Source organism: Scyliorhinus canicula, chromosome 8 (assembly GCF_902713615.1).
Source record: "Scyliorhinus canicula chromosome 8, sScyCan1.1, whole genome shotgun sequence".
In the NCBI taxonomy this organism is placed as follows: domain Eukaryota; kingdom Metazoa; phylum Chordata; class Chondrichthyes; order Carcharhiniformes; family Scyliorhinidae; genus Scyliorhinus; species Scyliorhinus canicula.
The window spans coordinates 168,828,059-168,848,300 of NC_052153.1; the positions used below are offsets into that span (position 1 = coordinate 168,828,059).

At 47.6% G+C, this 20,242-nt stretch overlaps 1 pseudogene; it reads right to left on the reverse strand.

The window, feature by feature from the left end:
- The window catches only part of LOC119970686, a 216,920-nt pseudogene that overhangs the window by 100,617 nt on the left and 96,061 nt on the right, over positions 1-20,242 (reverse strand).

Here is a 20,242-nt window from a genome sequence, read left to right on the forward strand (position 1 = left end):
AGTCACCGCTGATGTATTATTTTGTATATATGGGTTTTACGGTAAGGCCCCTGTACTACAGGTACGGGGGTAGATCCCTGCCTGCTGGCTCCGCCCAGTAGGCAGAGTATAAATGTTTGTGCTCTCCATACAACAGCCATTTCGCCAGCTGCTGTAGGAGGCTACACATCTCTGTGTAATAAAGCCTCAATTACATTCTACTCTCGTCTCGTCGTAATTGATAGTGCATCAGTGCATGTTTGGGGTACCTTGATTTGGTAAGCACACCGTTCCATTGCAGAGAAGAGGGACAAAGGTCATTCCTAAATCAAGAAGACTTTAAAAAAAAGAGCATTTCATTTAATTTGAGTGGTGACATCCTGTAGGTCTTTGAAATCCTGAGCTATATGTGGGGAATTTGATTTGTAATGTTAAAAAGATATGGTTGAAAATAAGTGCCACTGTAGGTACAGATTTCAGGTATGTTGCGACTGTTATCCATTTTCACCCACCAGCAACTTGGTTATAAGCCTGGCTGCAGTTTGAACCGTCAGATCCAGCTGTGGCCTCTGTGAACATCTGCTTCAACATATGAATAGGGCTCCACTCTGGGATCTTAACTGTGGCAAGTTCGCATGTGAGAATGCCTGCACTCAGTACATTTAATGAAGACTCGTCCAGCTAGGCTTTTTAAACCAACCTTGTAAGCACACTGGAGCTGTACTATGAAGCCAAGCAGTGAGGTTGTCTCCTTGAAGGAGTGTCATGGTGTTTCTGCCAGATTCCAATCAGGCCCTGATTTTGGAGATATACGTGCAACTTGATCAGTAAACTGACTTCAAAGGGACGCTAAAGTTACAGTATAAACATGTCCTGACAAGCCTCAAATGTGGCTAGTGTTTGGAAGAAACTTTATGCAAAGTCAGAGAATTGGAGTTACAATGTTCTCATTTTATTTCAAATCTACAATTCCTTCTAGTATGGTTTGCTGTTCAACTAAACCTAGTGGTTTATTACTTGGGAGTATTGAATAGGTACAACAGATGCCATGCAAAAGCACTTCTTGCCACACTGATGAAGAATTCGTTATGATGCAGAGCCCTGGGTAAAGTGTACATGGTCTGTGGAAGGAAAAGCCTTATTTTGGGAGAGGGTGTGAAACTGACAATCAGCAGTGTCTCCCACCCCAGGACCACCCAGCCCCCCCCCCCCCCCCCCCCATTGCTTCTCTCGTTGTTTGATAGATGAATACCATTTCCTTCTTCTATACTTGCTTATTCTATACGGTATACATTCCTTTCCAGGCCATATTGTCTACCTAGATCTTTACAGCCCAATTCAGCAAAGCAGATCCATCCTTGTGCTTATGCTCCACATGATCTTCCTCTTTAGGAGCAGCACGTAGCACAAGTGGATAACACTGTGGCTTCATAGCACCAGGGTCCCAGGTTCGATTCCCCGCTGGGTCACTGTCTCTGTGGAGTCTGCACGTTCTCCACATGTCTGTGTGGGTTTCCTCCGGGTGCTCCGGTTTCCTCGCACAGTCCAAAGATGTGCAGGTTTGGTGGATTGGCCATTCTAAATTGTTCTTAGTGACCAAAAAGGTTAGGCCGTCACGGGCCTCCCCCTCTGGGTCTCTCCCTGGCCTAATGGGCCCCGCCCTACACGCTGAGGACCCGCCGTCTCGTGTCTCTGTCGACGCTGTTGCTGGTCCTTCGAACAGTCGACGGACAGCGTGTGCTGCAGGAGGCTCTGCACCAACAAGGGGACAGTGTGACACCCATGCCATTTTCTTGCGGACTTGGCACCACGTGGAGGAGGAGGTACCTGCTCCCGGTGGCCATCAAGGTCACCGCCGCCCGGAGCTTCTACGCCTTCTGTGCTGGCGAGCGTGGTCCTGGGTGAATCAGCCGGGGAACCATGATTTGTAGCATGAATCCCTTTGGGCCTCGTTAAGTGGACCAATTAATGTTTTATCATGGTGACAGCCGTGTGCTTGTAATAATCTTTATTGTCACAAGTAGGCTTACATTAATACTGCAATGAAGTTACTGTGAAAAGCCCCTAGTTGCCACATTCTGGCACCTGTTCGGGTACACTGAGGGAGAATTCAGAATGTCCAATTCACCTAACAGCACGTCTTTTGGGACTTGTGGGAGGAAACCCACACAGACACGGGGCGAACGTGCAGATTCCACACAGACAGTAACCCAGACCGCTTGATTGATCATTGATGTCTGTAGCAGGTGGCATGTATGGACACCGTAAAGGGACATGAAGGGGTTGTGCTGGTGGGTGCTCGGGGATGCTGAGAAACAAGCATAGAGATCAGGGCCGGGATTCTCCCCTACCCGGCGGGTTGGGGGGTCCTGGCGTGTTGGAGTGGTGTGAACCACTCCGGCGTCGGGCCGCCCCAAAGGTGCTCCGCACCTTTAGGGGCCAAGCCCTCACATTGAAGGGCTAGGCCCGCACCGGAGTGGTTCCCACTTCGCCGGCTGGCGTGAACGGCCTTTGGCGTCATGCCAGCCGGGGCCGAAAGGACTTCGCCGGCCGGCATAAGTCCGCGCGTGTGCCGGAGCGTCAGCGGCTGCTGACGTCATACCCGCCTCTCTCCCGCCTCTGCCATGGTGGAGATCATGGTGAAGGCGGAAGAAAAAGAGTGCACCCACGGCACAGGTGGGCCCAGATCGTGGGCCAGGCCACCGTGGGAGCACCCCCCGGGGTCAGATCGCCCCCCTCCCCCCAGGACCCCGGAGCCCATCTGCGCCATCAATCCCGTCGGTCAGGTAGGTGGTTTAATCCACGCCGGCGGGAGAGGTCTGTCAGCGGCGGGACTTCGGCCCATCGCGGGCCGGAGAATTGCCATGGGGGCCCGCCGACCAGCGCGGGGGGTCCGCCGACCGGCGCAGCGCGATTCCCACCCCCTGCCGAATCTCGGGGGCGGAGAATTCGGGACACGGCGGGGTTGGATTGACATCGGCCCCGGGCAATTCTCCGACCCGGCGGGGGTTCGGAGAATCCTGGCCCAGATGTGAAGAGGTTGCGATGTGTCAGCAGTGATTCCCCCCGATTTGGGGGAAGGTTGCTAATTTAAGGGGTAGCTGGCGGAACTGATTCCAGGAGAGAAGTGATAACTTACCCTCGCAACTTGGTGGAGGTCGTTGATGTCCTTCTGACATTGGGCGCAGGGCATCCAGCCTGCACTGGCTGCCACACACTCCCAGGCAGTATCGGTGACCCTCAAGGCAACAGGATGTCCCATCTCGCATCAATGACATCCAGAAGTGTGATCAGGTCGACATCCCCAAAGCGAGGAGTAGGTGTGTGTTGACTGGGAGTGAGTGCTGTATCTCATTTTCTGAATCCCAAGGTCCTCACTGTACCTGACTCAGTGAGTGCTGAGGGAACGTTTAAAAGCAGCTCCACAGGACGCCTTTCCACAAGTTTGGCGAATCAGTCGGCGAGACAGCCAGTAATGACGAGACATTCTTGGGGGCTCATTTTCAGCACTAAGTGCCGTTAAATGCAGGCCACGATCTCGCCAACACGACCATGGAGTAACACCCTGCCAATCGCGCCAAAAGTGACATTTATAAATGTTTCCGTTAAATCACGCACTATAACGCATTATTAAATATTTGGTGTGTATTCAATCTTATTCATAGGACCACATTAATCAAAATGCGAGATTTTGATCTTGCAGCCCACTGAGATGAAGGAGGGCCATTCATACGGCCCAGTCAATAGCTGAGGTTGCCCATCGCTGCCTTATGTCATATCACTCTATAAGCACATCCTTCGACTCCATTTCCTGTTATATATTTCCTAGTTTCACTTGAACTAATTAATTCTCTTAAATTAAACTATTAATTCGGCCTTGAACCTAAAGTGATTAATAAAAATAATTACTAAACTGTTTGCAATATTCTCAGGCGTCTTGAATTTTTCACTTACCCAGAAATGCAAAATATGGGGAGATTATGCTGCCAATTCTAGATGCCATCGAACATGCTCCAAGCCCCATATTCCTCACCACAGTTGGATACAACTCCGATGAAAAAATGTAGATTATAGTGTAGGCTGCTGTTGTGCCAGATTTACCAATAATCATCAATAGAGTGATCACAATCTGAAGAGCTGTAGAAATCAAATTAATCAATAGTTAGTGTTCATCAATAGAGAGTAGCATTTCCTTCCTTTAAATCTGGGGAAATTAGTTCTGCCCTAAATTCTTGCTAACAGTCATCTTGATTATATTTATTCTGAGTTAAATTTAGCATGTAATTTCTACCCCTTTAAGAATATACTGCAGACTGCTGGCCTGTTTTGGTGTGACCTGTATCCTGTTATTTTAAATACCAATACATAGACTACAAGATCTCCCTTCAACAAGCACCTCTTTGTATATATTTTTAGGATAAATCATTTATATTATTTGAAGTACAGATAAGATCTAAAAAGGTACTGCGAGGACTTAGAAAGTCAGATGGAGATACAGTGAAGACCTGGGGAGTCAGATACAGAGATACAGAGGACCTGGGGAGTCAGATACAGAGATACATTGAGGACCTGGGGAGTCAGATACAGAGATATAGTGGGAACCTGGGGAGTCAGATACAGAGATACAGTGAAGACCTGGGGAGTCAGATACAGAGATACAATGAGGATCTGGATAGTCAGATACACAGATACAGTGAAGATCTGGGATGTCTGATGCAGAGATACAGTGGGGACCTGGGGAGTCAGATATAGATATACAGTGAGGACCTGGGGAGTCAGATATAGATACACAGTGAGGAACTCGAGAGTGAGATACTGAGAAACAGCGAGGAACTAGGGAGTCAGATACAGAGATAGAGTGAGGATCTGGGGAGTCAGATATTGATATACAGTGAGGACCTGGTGAGTCAGATACAGAGATACAGTGAGGACCTGGGGCATCAGATGCAGAGATACACTCAGGACCTGGTGAGTCAGACACAGAAAGACAGTGGGGACCTGGGGAGTCAGATACAGAGATACAGCGAGGATCTAGGAAGTCAGATGTAGAGATACAGTGGGGACCTGGGAGTCAGAAAAAGAGATACAGTAAGGACCTGGGGAGTCAGATACTGAGATACAGTGAGGACCTGGGGAGTCAGATACAGAGATACAGTGAGGACCTGGGGAGTCAGATATAGATATACAGTGAGGACCTGGGGAGTCAGATATAGTTACACAGTGAGGACCTATGGAGTCAAATACAGAGATACATTTGGGAACTGGCGAGTCAGACACAGATATACAGTTGGGAACTGGGGAGTCAGTCACAGAGATACAGTGAGAGCCTGGGGAGTCAAATACAGAGATACAGTGAGGATCTGGGGAGTCAGATGGAGATACAGTAAGGAACTGGGAAGTCAGATACAGAGATACAGGGTTGAACTGGGGGGTCAGATATAGATACAGGGAGGAACTGAGGAGTCAGATACAGAGATACAGTGAGGACCTTGGGATTCAGATATAGAGATACAGGGATAACCTTGGGAGTCAGATACAGAGATACAGTGAGTGCCATGGGATTCAGATATAGAGATACAGTGAGGACCTGGGGTATCAGAGACAGAGATACAATGAGGATCTGGATAGTCAGATACACAGATACAGTGAAGATCTGGGATGTCTGATGCAGAGATACAGTGGGGACCTGGGGAGTCAGATATAGATATACAGTGAGGACCTGGGGAGTCAGATATAGATACACAGTGAGGAACTCGAGAGTGAGATACTGAGAAACAGCGAGGAACTAGGGAGTCAGATACAGAGATAGAGTGAGGATCTGGGGAGTCAGATATTGATATACAGTGAGGACCTGGTGAGTCAGATACAGAGATACAGTGAGGACCTGGGGCATCAGATGCAGAGATACACTCAGGACCTGGTGAGTCAGACACAGAAAGACAGTGGGGACCTGGGGAGTCAGATACAGAGATACAGCGAGGATCTAGGAAGTCAGATGTAGAGATACAGTGGGGACCTGGGAGTCAGAAAAAGAGATACAGTAAGGACCTGGGGAGTCAGATACTGAGATACAGTGAGGACCTGGGGAGTCAGATACAGAGATACAGTGAGGACCTGGGGAGTCAGATATAGATATACAGTGAGGACCTGGGGAGTCAGATATAGTTACACAGTGAGGACCTATGGAGTCAAATACAGAGATACATTTGGGAACTGGCGAGTCAGACACAGATATACAGTTGGGAACTGGGGAGTCAGTCACAGAGATACAGTGAGAGCCTGGGGAGTCAAATACAGAGATACAGTGAGGATCTGGGGAGTCAGATGGAGATACAGTAAGGAACTGGGAAGTCAGATACAGAGATACAGGGTTGAACTGGGGGGTCAGATATAGATACAGGGAGGAACTGAGGAGTCAGATACAGAGATACAGTGAGGACCTTGGGATTCAGATATAGAGATACAGGGATAACCTTGGGAGTCAGATACAGAGATACAGTGAGTGCCATGGGATTCAGATATAGAGATACAGTGAGGACCTGGGGTATCAGAGACAGAGATACAATGAGGATCTGGATAGTCAGATACACAGATACAGTGAAGATCTGGGATGTCTGATGCAGAGATACAGTGGGGACCTGGGGAGTCAGATATAGATATACAGTGAGGACCTGGGGAGTCAGATATAGATACACAGTGAGGAACTCGAGAGTGAGATACTGAGAAACAGCGAGGAACTAGGGAGTCAGATACAGAGATAGAGTGAGGATCTGGGGAGTCAGATATTGATATACAGTGAGGACCTGGTGAGTCAGATACAGAGATACAGTGAGGACCTGGGGCATCAGATGCAGAGATACACTCAGGACCTGGTGAGTCAGACACAGAAAGACAGTGGGGACCTGGGGAGTCAGATACAGAGATACAGCGAGGATCTAGGAAGTCAGATGTAGAGATACAGTGGGGACCTGGGAGTCAGAAAAAGAGACACAGTAAGGACCTGGGGAGTCAGATACTGAGATACAGTGAGGACCTGGGGAGTCAGATACAGAGATACAGTGAGGACCTGGGGAGTCAGACACAGAAATACAGTGAGGACCTGGGGAGTCAGATACAGCAAAGATCTGGGGAGTCAGATACAGAGATACAGTGAGGACCTGGGGAGTCAGATACAGATACAGTGAGGACCTGGGGAGTCAGATACAGAGAGACAGTAAGGACCTGGGGAGCCAGGATCAGAGATGCAGCGAGGATCTGGGGATTCGCATAGAGATACAGTGTGGACCTGGGGAGTCAGATACGGAGATACAGTGAGAATCTGGGGAGTCGTATAGAGGTACAGTGAGAACCTGGGGAGTCAGATACAGAGATACAGTGTGGACCTAGGGAGTCAGATACAGAGATACAGTGAGGACCTGGTGAGTCAGATATAGATATACAGTGGGGACCTAGGGAGTCAGATACAGAGATACAGTGAGGACCTGGGGAGTCAGATACAGATACAGTGAGGACCTGGGGAGTCAGATGCAGAGATACAGTAAGGACCTGGGGAGCCAGGATCAGAGATGCAGCGAGGATCTGGGGAGTCGCATAGAGATACAGTGTGGACCTAGGGAGTCAGATACAGAGTTACAGTGAAGACCTGGGGAGTCAGATACAGATACAGTGAGGACCTGGGGAGTCAGATACAGAGAGACAGTAAGGACCTGGGGAGCCAGGATCAGAGATGCAGCGAGGATCTGGGGAGTTGCATAGAGATACAGTGTGGACCTGGGGAGTCAGATACGGAGATACAGTGAGAATCTGGGGAGTCGTATAGAGGTACAGTGAGAACCTGGGGAGTCAGATACAGAGATACAGTGGGGACCTAGGGAGTCAGATACAGAGATACAGTGAGGACCTGGGGAGTCAGATACAGATACAGTGAGGATCTGGGGAGTCAGATACAGAGATACAGTAAGGACCTGGGTTGCCAGGATCAGAGATGCAGCGAGGATCTGGGGAGTCGCATAGAGATACAGTGTGGACCTGGGGAGTCAGATGCGGAGATACAGTGAGAATCTGGGGAGTCGTATAGAGGTACAGTGAGAACCTGGGGAGTCAGATACAGAGATACAGTGTGGACCCAGGGAGTCAGATACAGAGATACAGTGAGGACCTGGGGAGTCAGATACAGAGATACAGTGAGGACCTGGGGAGTCTGATACAGAGATACAGTGAGGACCTAGGGAGTCAGATACAGAGATACAGTGAGGACCTGGTGAGTCAGATACAGAGATACAGTGAGGACCTGGGGAGTCTGATACAGAGATACAGTGAGGACCTGGTGAGTCAGATACAGAGATACAGTGGGGACCTAGGGAGTCAGATACAGAAGTACAGTGAGGATCTGGGGAGTCGCATAGCGGTACAATGAGGACCTGGGGAGTCAGATACGGAGATACAGTGAGCATCTGGGGAGTCGCATAGAGGTCGCAGGGTTCTAAAAGGGCTAGCTGAGAAGATTGTGGAGGCATTGATGGTGATCTTTCAGGAATCACTGGAGGCAGGGAGGATCCCAGAGGCCTGGAAAGTGGATAATGTAACACTGCTGTTTAAGAAGGGAGGGAGGCAGAAGACGGGAGATTATAGGCCCGTGTGCCTGACTTCGGTCATTGGTAAGATGTTAGAGTTCATTGTTAAAGATTAGATCGCGGAGTACTTGAAAGTGCATGATAAAATAAAACATTGGGGGGGATTATGGAGCACTTGGGGAAATTTGGCCGGTTTGCGGAATATAAATTACTGAGTGGCAAATATTGTGATTGTAGAATTTACAGTGCTGAAGGAGGTCATTCGGGTTATCGTGTCTGCACCAGCCCTGGGAAGGAGTACCCTACCTTTCCCCATACCTCCACCCCGTCCCCGTAACCCCACCTGATCTTTTTTTTTGGAACTAAGGGCAATTTAGCATGGCCAATCCACCTAACCTGCACTTCCTTCTAGTACTTCAGGGACTTGTTTATAGGGGGCAAATGTTCAGGGTTGGAGGAGTTGGAGGAATTGTATGTTGCCCAAGGGGAATGGTTTTAGGTACCTCAGGTTCAGGATTTTATGAGGAGAGAAGTACCGTCCTTCCCGGGGCTGCCGCCTCCGGTGTTGCAGGATAAACTTGTCGGAGGACGAAATTGGGGAGGGGAAGGTGTCGGATATTTACAAGGAACTGATGGAGAGGGCGAGGGAGGGCGCCCTGGCGGCGGGTGTTACATGGGAGGAGGAGCTGGGACGGGTTGTGAGGTCCGGGACAGGGGCTGAGGCCTTCTGGAGGGTGAATGCGTCCTCGTCGTGTGCGAGGTTAAGCTTCATCCAGTTTAAAGTGGTCCATAGGGTCCACATGACAGTGGCGAGGATGAGCAAGTTAGAAAATAGAGACTGAAGGAGGCCATTCAGCCCTTCGAGCCTGCTCCGCCATTCATCATGATTGATCATCAGGTTCAATACCTAGATCCCGCCTTCCTCATATCCCTTGATCCCGTTAGCCCCAAAATCTATATCTAGACAATGTTTTCACATCAACTACTTTTTGCAGTAGAATTCCACAGATCCACCACTCAAGTTAAAAACTTCGGGACATTATTCTTGTCTTCTTTTTTGAAGACAGTAACAAAGTACAAATTTAGTTCCTTAGCCATTTCTTTGTTTGTGTCAACCTTTTTCTCTTTAAATATCTAAAGAAACTTTTACAGTCAGTTTTTATGAACCCCACTAGTTTACTTTCATATTGTATTTTCCCCTTCTTAATCAATTCCTTGGGGGTCTGCCTTTGCTGAATTTTAAACTGTTCCCAATTCTCAGGTCTATTTCTTTTTCTTGCTAACTTGTATGCCCCTTCCTTGAATCTAACACTATTTCTAATTTCCCCTGTAAGCCATGGATTGGCCACAGTTGCCTTTCTACTCTTGCACCAAATAGGAATAAATAACTTTTGGAGTTGACCCATTCGTTCCTTGAATGACTGCCATTGCCTGCCCACTGTCCTTCCTTTCAGTAATGTTTCCCAGTCCATCATAGCCAACTCATGCCTCATACCATCATAGTCACCTTTATTGAAATTCAGGACCCTAGTCTTAGAATCAACTACCTCACTATTCAGCATCATAAAGAATTCCATCATATTATGGTCACTCATCCCCAAGGGTTCTCTCACAACTAGGTTGCTAACTAATCCTTTTTCATTGTATGACATTCAGTCCAAGATGGCCTGTTCCTTTGTTGGATCCTCAATGCATTTGGCCATACACACTCCAAAAATTCCTCCTCTGTGTCTAATTTGACTCACCCAATCTATATGCATATTCACAGATGTTGCTTTACCATATGCATCTCTGATCTCCTGTCTAATGCTATTCCCTCCATTATCACTGCAGTTTGGTGGTCTGTATACCACCCCTACGAATGTTTTTTGCCCCGTGGTGTTTCTTAACTCCACCATACAGATTCCACATTGCCTGTGCTAATATCTTTCCTCAATATTGTATCAATATTTTTCTTTAACAACAATACAACTCCATCACCTTTTCCTTTCTGTGTGTCCTTCCTAAAAACTGAATCGCCCTCATTGTTTAGTTCCCATCCTTGGTCACCTGACAGCCATGTCGCTGTAATCCCAACTATATCATACCCCTTTACACCATAAATTTTATTTTGAATGCTACGAGCATTCAGGTACAAAACCTTAAGAGTACCCCTGAGTTTAAACCCTCCCCAACCGCTCTAGCAAGTAAAGCCCCCCAAGGACATCAGTCCTGGTCCTGCCTTGGTGTAACCCGTGCAGTTTGTTCAAGCCCCACCTTCCCCAGAACCAGTCCCAATGCCTCAGCATCCTGAAACTTTCCCCTCACACCATTTCTTCAGCCAGGTATTTATATTTGCATTGTGTATTTATCGTATGTCCTATGTTATTCGTGTGTGGAATGATCTGCCTGGACTGTACGCAGAAAAATACTTTTCACTGCATCTTCATACACATGACAATAAATCTAAATCTGATATATCTTGGTCGAGCCTAAAATAAGGCAGTGTGCCATTGTTAGGGTTCTTGTACGGGCTGCCTGCCCCACTGCAATATTACGAATAGTCGGGGAGGCGTCAGTTGGGTTGGCCACCTGTGCGTCAATGGAAACCCTTAACTGGATAATTAATGCTTACTTAAGGGCCTTGTCCCACCTCTGCTCAGATTTAACAGGCAATGGTAGAGGATTGCATCGCATGTGCAACCTGGCAAATTTGTGCCTGTGGGTTGCTGGCCAGTAGCAAATTGGGGGAGGGAGGGTGATTTGGCCTTTTTTCAGGGCTCCGGGAATCAAAGGCCCAGCTCATAATGTTTTCTCTCACCATGTCCACTCTCCTACCTGTCCCTGCCCAACATGAAGCCCTCATGCACCCTTGCCACGGCCTGCCGGACTGGACCTGGCGATATCGGAGACTTTGGGCTCTTGCTGTTCCTCTTGGGCCTCCTGCACTATTGGGAGTGGCCTTCGCTCATGGGTGGCAGCACTGGTACTGCAGAGCTGCCAGCCTCCCATTTCCCTGTAGATTTATGAGACAGGATTTCCTCCTGGACAGTGGCAATATTCTCATCTCATACCAATTAAGGGCAAGTGAAGGCCAGCTTGTTAATGCTGTGTTCTTTGCAGGGTTAGTGGATAGGGTCCCAGAGGACTGGAAAGTGGTGAATGTAACATCCCTGTTTAAGAGAAGGGAGGGAGGCAGAAGATTGGAAATTATAGGCCGGTTAGCCTGACTTGGGTCATTGGTAAGATTTTAGAAGTGGGCAAAGAAATGGCAGATGGAATACAATGTGGAAAAGTGTGAGGTTATTCTCTTTGGAAGGAGAAATTGAGGCATAGACTATTTTCGAAATGGTAAGATGCTTAGGAAATCAGAAGCTCAAAGGGACTTGGGAGTCTTTGTTCACGATTCTCCTAAGATTGACGTCAAGTTCAGTTGGCAGTTAGGAAGGCAAATGCAATGCTAGCATTCATACAAAGAACAAAGAAAATTACAGCACAGGAACAGGCCCTTCGGCCCTCCCAGCCTGCGCCGATCCAGATCCTTTATCTAAACCTGTATCCTATTTTCCAAGGTCTACTTCCCTCTGTTCCCGCCCATTCATATACCTGTCTAGATGCTTCTTAAATGATGCTATCATGCCCGCCTCTACCACCTCCGCTGGTAAAGCGTTCCAGGAAGCGTTCATGTCGAGATGGCTAGAATACAAGACCAGGGATGCACTTCTGAGGCTGTATAAGGCTCTGGTCAGATCCTATTGGAGTATTGTGAGCAGTTTTGGACCCCATATCTAAGGAAGGATGTGCTGGCCTTGGAAAGGGTCCAGAGGAGGTTCACAAGAATTATCCCTGGATTGACGAGCTTGTCGTATGAGGAACGGGTGAGGACTCTGGGTCTGTATTCGTTGGAGTTCAGAAGGATGTGGGGGATCTTATTGAAACTTACAAGATACTGCGTGGCCTGGATAGAGTGACGTGGAGAGAATGTTTCTCTCTTGTAGGAAAATCTAGAAGCAGAGGGTACAATCTCAGACTAAAGGGACGATCCTTTAAAACAGAGATGAGGAGGAATTTCTTCAGCCAGAGGGTGGTGAATCTGTGGAACACTTTGCCGCAGAAAGCTGTGGAGGCCAAATCACTGAGTGTTTTAAAGACAGAGATAGATAGGTTCTTGATTAATAAGGGGATCAGGGGTTATGGGGAGAAGGCTGGAGAATGGGGATGAGAAAAGTATCAGCCATGATTGAATGGCGGAGCAGACTTGATGGGCCGAGTGGCCTAATTCTGCTCCTATGTCTTATGGTCTTATAGGTGCGAGTACTGTGCGGGGGGCCCGCGAGTCATGTTCATATGTGGCAGCACGGTAGCATTGTGGATAGCACAATCGCTTCACAGCTCCAGGGTCCCAGGTTCGATTCTGGCTTGGGTCGCTGTCTGTGTGCAGTCTGCACATCCTCCCGTGTATGCGTGGGTTTCCTCCGGGTGCTCCAGTTTCCTCCCACAGTCCAAAGATGTGCAGGTTAGGTGGATTGGCCATGATAAATTGCCCTTAGTGTCCAAAATTGCCCTTAGTGTTGGGTGGGGTTACTGGGTTATGGGGATATGGTGGAGGTGTTGACCTTGGGTAGGCTGCTCTTTCCAAGAGCCGGTGCAGACTCGATGGGCCAAATGGCCTCCTTCTGCACTGTAAATTCTATGTAATTCTATATGTTCTGGCCGTGTCCAAGACTGAGGCGGTTCTGGCAGGGGTTCTCGGGCATGATGTCCGAGGGGCTGGGTGTGGCGGTCATTGTGGGTGCGGAGGTGGCGATATTTGGTGTGTCGGGAGAACCGGGAGTCTGGGGGAGGGGGAAGAGAGGCTGAAATATTGGCCTTTGCCTCTCTGGTAGCCCAGAGACAGATTTTGTTGGGACTCAGGAAACGGGGGCGTGAGTGAGTAGAATTCCTGAGGTTGGAAAAGGTTAACCTCGCTCTGCGGGGGTCGGTCGAGGGGTTCGCTTGGAGGTGGAAACCGTTCATCGATTTCCTCAAGGAGAATTGAGAGGCCAGCAAGGGGGGGGAGGGGGGGCTTTGGAGGGGGTGTAAGGCGGTTAAAATGGGGTAGATGGGGTGTGGCGGGGGGCTGGTGTCAGGGGTTGGAGGGTTGTGCTTGTTTATTGCGTTGATGTGTTCTTCTGATATTCTGTGCAAATTTTTAAAAAGTAGATACATTGAGGACCTGAGGAGTCAGTTGCAGAGATGCAGTGAGAAGCTAGATATTTTTCGGTAGCTTGATAATGGTGACCTGAGGACATGGGCTTCCAAGAAAGGCTTGGTGGAGCAAATGAGAAGGCTGCAAGGACCTCAAGATTTTTTTCGAGAAAAATTGAACACCTTTATTTAAAATAAAATACATTATTTAAATTCTTACTTGAAGGAACAAACTCGATGAAAAGCAGAATACCGCCACTAAATATGAACAGGGTAGCAATGATGATCCGTCGAGGTGAAACGTGCATCAACCACCACACTATCACATATACTGGTAGTTCACTGGCCGCAGAGATAAAACAGTTGATATAGGGATCGCCATGCATGTTGGGAGTATTGAGGGATAACCCATAGTAACCACAGGCGGCAATCATCCTGCAAGAGAAAAAGAATAATTGTTCACATACCTTCAAATGTTTAGTAAAGTCAGATACTGTGTACATACAGTCATGGAGATTTGTCTCAGGCCTGAAGGATGGAGTATAATAGATTAATGCAACATCACATGCTTTGCTCCCTGTTAAAGTCTTTATGGAAAATGTAACCGGCAGTAAGGTGTAAGATCTTATTGAATGGCGGCGCAGGCTTGAGTGGCCGAATAGCCTAATCCTGCTTGTAATTTGTTTGTTCATACGTGTGTTTCAATAAAGTTCATGTTTTATGTACATCTGCAGAATCAGAATATACACTATATTAGATAAACTATACCAAGAATGTAATCTGGTGGCACGGAGCTCCTTCGCCTGGCATACAAACAGAAACTTAAGTGGGAGAATCCGGTTAAGAAGGTCGTGCAGTGCTGGTCTGAGGCAACAGAAGAGTTCCTATGCAACTGCTTGGAGGACTGGTCCATATTCAAGAATTTAGCAGCCAACCTAAACGAGCATGCCACCATCATCACAGACTTTATCAGCAAGTACATAGAAGATTGCGTGTCAGAGAAGGTAGTTGGTGCGTTCCCCAACTGGAAACCATGGTTCTACCGGGAGATTCACTCACTGCTGAAGGTCAGGTCAGAGGCATTCAAGACAGATGACCTTGACCTATCCAAAAAATCTGGGTACAACGTCCACAAAGCCACCAGGAATGCTAAGAGACAATACCAGACAAAGCTAGAGTCACAGACTAACAAATAGACTCTCTTTGGCTGTGGCAAGGCTTAAACAACAAACCAAAGCCGAGTAGAATCTCTCGCAACAGCGCACCCCTCCCCGATTACATCATTGCATTCTATGCTCTTTCGAGCAGGAAACCAACAAACAATTGTCAACTGCCCCAGCAGCGTAGGATAAATCCATACCTACCATCACAGCTTCTGAAGTCAGATTAGCCTTCTTGAAATTGAACCCTTGAAAGCAACGTGTCCTGACGGAGTCCCTGGTCGTGCACTCAGATAATTCGTGGACCAACTGGCGGGCGTGTTCATGGACATCTTCAACCTCTCATGACTGTGTTCTGAGGTTCCCACCATCATACCAGTGCCAAAGAAGAACCAGACAGCGTGCCTCAACGACTACCATCCGGTGGCCTTGTCATCGATCGTAATGAAGTGCTTTGAGAGGTTAGTCATGAGGCACATCAACTCCACACTCCCAGAATGCCTTGATCCACTGCAATTCGCATACTGCCACAACCAGTCCGCAGCAGACGCTATCTCCCGGGCCCTACACTCAACCTTGGAGCATTTTGACAACAAGGACTCCTATATCAGACTCCTATTCATTGACTACAGCTCCACCTTCAACATCAGAATCCCAGCCAAGCTCATATCAAAACTCCAAAACCTTGGACTTGGATCCTCCCTCTGCAACTGGATCCTCGACTTTCTGACCCACAGACCACAATTAGTAAGGATAAAAAACAACACAATAGTCCTCAATACCGGGGCCCCGCAAGGCTGCGTACTTAGCCCCCTACTACATTCTGTATACACTCACGATTGTGTGGCAAAATTTGGCTCCAACTCCATGTCCAAGTTTACTAATGGCACGACTGTAGTAGGTCGGGTCTCAAACAACGATGAGTCAGAGTATAGGAGGGAGATTGAGAGCCTAGTGGAGTGGTGCAACGACAACAATCTCTCCCTCAATGCCAGCTAAGCTAAAGAGCTGGTCATTGATTTCAAGAAGCGAAATATTGTACACTCCCCTGTCTGCATCAACAGGGCCAAGGTGGAGTTGGTTGACAGCTTCAAATTCTAAGGTGTGCACGCCACCAAAAATCTGTCCTAGTCCACCCACGTCGACACTACGACCAAGAAAGCACATACTACCTCAGGAAACTAAGGAAATCCAGCATGTCCACATTGACTATTACCAATTCTTACAGATGCATCATAGAAAGCATCCTATCTGGCTGCATCACAGTCTGGTATGGCAACTGCTCGCCCAAAACCGTAAGAAACTACAGAGAGTTGCGAACACAGCCCAATCCATAACGCGAAATCGCCTCCCATCCATTGAATCTGTCTACACGTTCTGCTGCCTTCCCACCCGGATTATTCTCTCTTCCAATTTCTTCCATCAGGCAAGAAATCCAAAAGCCTGAGAACATGCACTAACAGATTCAAAAACAGCTTCTTCTTTGCTGTTACCAGATTCCTGAATGAACTGAACTGATCTCTCCACGCATCTTCTCTACTGAGTAGTACTACACTCCGTATGCTTCATCTGATGCCCATGTCTATGTATTTACACTGTGTATCTATCGTATGTCCTATGTTTTTTCTTGAATAGAACGTTCTGTCTGGACTGTATGTAGAACAATGCTTTTCACTGTATCTGGGTACATGTGACAATAAACCCAAATCCAAACCAATAAGCGACCTGCATGCACGAGCAAAGAATTGTGGACATGGACATCCAAGCTTACCTCTTGTCAGAATGATGGTAAAGATGGTTAATGTTGCGATGTGAGTTTTGAGGCGAGCAAACGTGGAAGTTGCAAATGAACAACGAGGTGGAAAAATTAGCCGATGACATCCCTGCGGCATGGATGTGTTCAGCGAATAAAAGCATTGCCTTGCAACTCTTTAAGGTTCAAGCATCACAATTAGGATTTGTTCAGAATGAGCCAGAGGAGGAGCAAATACTCCAATCGACATGATGCATATGTTGCCGGTTAGTATATTTTGCAGAGTCTCATTCGGTTTCAAATATAAAACTTAACTCCCTCTCACAAAATTATGTTATTGCCCTAAATTCACATGAGTGGAGTCCAGGGACTCCAAGTCCAATATCACGGGGCTTTGCCTGGCAGGATTCTGTTCTTTGTTCCAGAGACTTTCTGAAGGCCAGTCTTGAGAGCGATGGTCGGTTAGTACTACCAGCACATGACCAGCTGCAGTCATGATAACGTCCCAGCATAGGTCCCTCCAACATTTCTTCCATTAGAGTGCCCAAAGACGAAAGTTTGTTTCCCTTTACTTGGATCAGGAAATAATTTGCAAACATAACAGTGGACTGCCTTAGAGGTTTCCAAAAAAAAACAACCAATTTCTAATTTCCGTCATTCCATTTCTCTTCACCCTTAACAAATGGGACTGATGAAGACTTCCAACCTGTTTTCGGCCTCCAACCTCAAATTATTTTCTCAAATGTTCCCTATTACCTGTGTTTTCTGGTTTATTTTGTACGAAATAGTCTATCATACCCATTGAAACGTATTTTGGCCATAAGACAATGTCTTCAAGGTGTGTTTCTTTCCTCACTAAAACAGAATCAGCAACATCTTTAGCTCCATTGTCATTTCCGAGTCCACTTGTTCAGCTTTTGTTGTCGATGTGGTATCTGCGGAAATCGGCAAGTCATCAAATAATTCACTCACACTTTTCGATGAATGTGCATTGTTCAATACTTTGAGCTTTTAGAAGTAAAATGACAGACTCTCTTTTTGCTTAACTTTATCCTTTTTCCTTGCCTTTATTTTTCTGCATTTTGACTGCCAGATTAATAGTGTTGCAACACATTGCTAATGATTTTAGGCAGCTAATAAAGTGCCTGATATACCATGGGCGGGATTCTCCGCCGGCGTGATTCTCCGTTTTGCCGGTGCCCGGGGGTTTCCCGACGGCGTGGGGCTGCCCCACAATGGGAAACCCCATTGACCGGCTGGCATAACGGAGAATCTCGCCGGTGGGTCGGGGCAGAAAAGTGGCGCGGCGGAGAATCTAGCCCAGGTGTTTGCACAGTTAATCCCATGATTTTATCAGGTTCTATCTCTGCAAAAATGGGATTCATCTTTTAAGTATGAAGCTGTGATTCCAATTTCAAATATCACTCACTCTACTTTCCCCCAGCCCATTTACCCCTCACAAACTCTCCCTCCCCTCAAACCCATCACAAACTCTCCCTCCCCCGCAGTCCTCTCACACACTCTCCATCCCCACATTCTCACACACTTCCACCCCCAATCCCTCACTCCTCAAACTCTCCCATTCTCACCTTGTTTGCCTGGGCTCCTTGAGGCAGCCTGCCTCATCCACACACACTTGCTGCTGGCCCTGGAGGGGTGGGAGGTCCACTCTGCTGCCTGCGCCGCCCTCGGCTTGCCTACACTGTGTCCTCATCGTGGTCTTGGGGCCTCGCTTGTCTGCTGTTGGCCTCGAGGGCGGGGTGTCCGTTCTGCTCCAATCATTGCCCTTGGATTCCCCACACTGTGTCCTCATTGTGGGCTTTGGACCTCACGTATCTACTGGTGGCCTGGTGGGGACATTCCGTCTGCTCCCGGCACTGCCTTCGGCTTCCCCACACTGTGTCCTCGTCGTGGCTGGCCATTGTGCCACTCCCTCGCCTCGGGGCCTCACACGTGAACACCTACGTGCCAACTGTTACTTACCTTCTCGCTCTTTGGTTTGCATCCAATCAGTCTGATTTTGCTTTTTAGTTGCTGCATCAGCTTCAAATGCAGGGAGTAGTCAGCCTCTGATTGGATGCCCTGCTAATTATTTGGCCTGTTGATGTGCTCTTCAGCCGAGCTGACTCTGTGTTCCAACACCAGGTCTAGCAGTACAACAGGACAGCTGGCATCGGGCCCTCTGCTAGTCGAAGCCCTGTGCCTAAGCATGGCATGCTTTTGTATATCTGCTCCTGGTGTGATAGCTTATAAGCCGAGCTGATCAGGAACAGAATCATCATGAAAGTGTTGAATGATGCCTTGTCTGACCACTTTCAGTTGAAGGATGCTCTAACCTTAGCAGAGGTAGTTATTTCCCCCATTTCCAATAGTTTAACATCTGGTGAAGAGAAACGTTCAAATAAAATAAAAATAACTTTTTAAATGTCTCTATGATTTTTCTCCAGCGAGCAGTACTTTGGGTGTACCTGCACCACATGGACCGCAGTGGTTCAAGAAGGCAACTCACCACCACCTTCTCAAGGGCAATCAGGGATGGACAACAAAAATGCTGGCCTAGCCAGAGATGCCTATGTCACAATTTGTTTTTTAAACGGCTAGTGTGTTGGAATATAGCCAAGTCCAGAGATAACAATGTCCAAATAAGGTTTTCATCAGCAGATGAGCTGATATGGGTGCAAAATCAGGCAGTGTCACGGAAGTGGAACTAAGCGGTCTTAGCGACAGAACAGATTGGTGGTCGGAAACTCATCTCAGTGTTAAGTATTGGGTTGTGAACAATCTGGCTTAGCCTCGAACTCTTGCAAGGGAGAGTGTTGACAAGCAAGGGGAGCTAGCTACACAGTGAGGCTGTGTTACAGATGAAGGGAAATTAAATGTTACTACCAGGAGATGTCAAAGCAGCTGTCTTCCCATCTCACAGCTTTGGCATTGAGTGTGGAATTCCAATCATCGTGGGTCTGAGTTCTCAGCGGCTTTCCTGATTCCTGATGATGACTCTAATCTTCCTCTGCCTGTTGGTTCAGTTGCTTGGGTCTTAACAGCACTCCCAATGGTCACACAGTAAGAGCTGCTGCCACCATTGTAGTGGGTCATCAACTCCCATCTCTGCAGACTGCCCTAACTGGATAGCAAATGTAGAGGCAGCCCGTTAATCAACCCTATCTCGAAAGGTTAAGCTGGTAGGCACACGACTGAAACACGGAACCTGGAAATGGACCAGACCATTCAAAACTTTTAAAGTGGTGTCAATTCCAGCCAAAATCTTTCCAGACATTCCACATATGAGCTTGTTACTCATCCACCCAGGGCCCCTTGCTGACACGGCCTAACTCAACCCTGATCTAAAATCTAGGCCCGTGATTGCGTTTTGATTAGAGAGAATATCATGGCAATACTGAGAGGGGATATATCCGAGGGTTCGCCCACTAAGTTTATATTTAAAAATTTAAATTTAAAAATCACTTATTGTCACGAGTAGGCTTCAATGAAGTTACTGTGAAAAGCCCCTAGTCGCCACATTCCGACGCCTGTCCGGGGAGGCTGGTACGGGAATCGAACTGTGCTGCAGGCCTGCTTGGTCTGCTTTAAAAGCCAGCGATTTAGCTCAG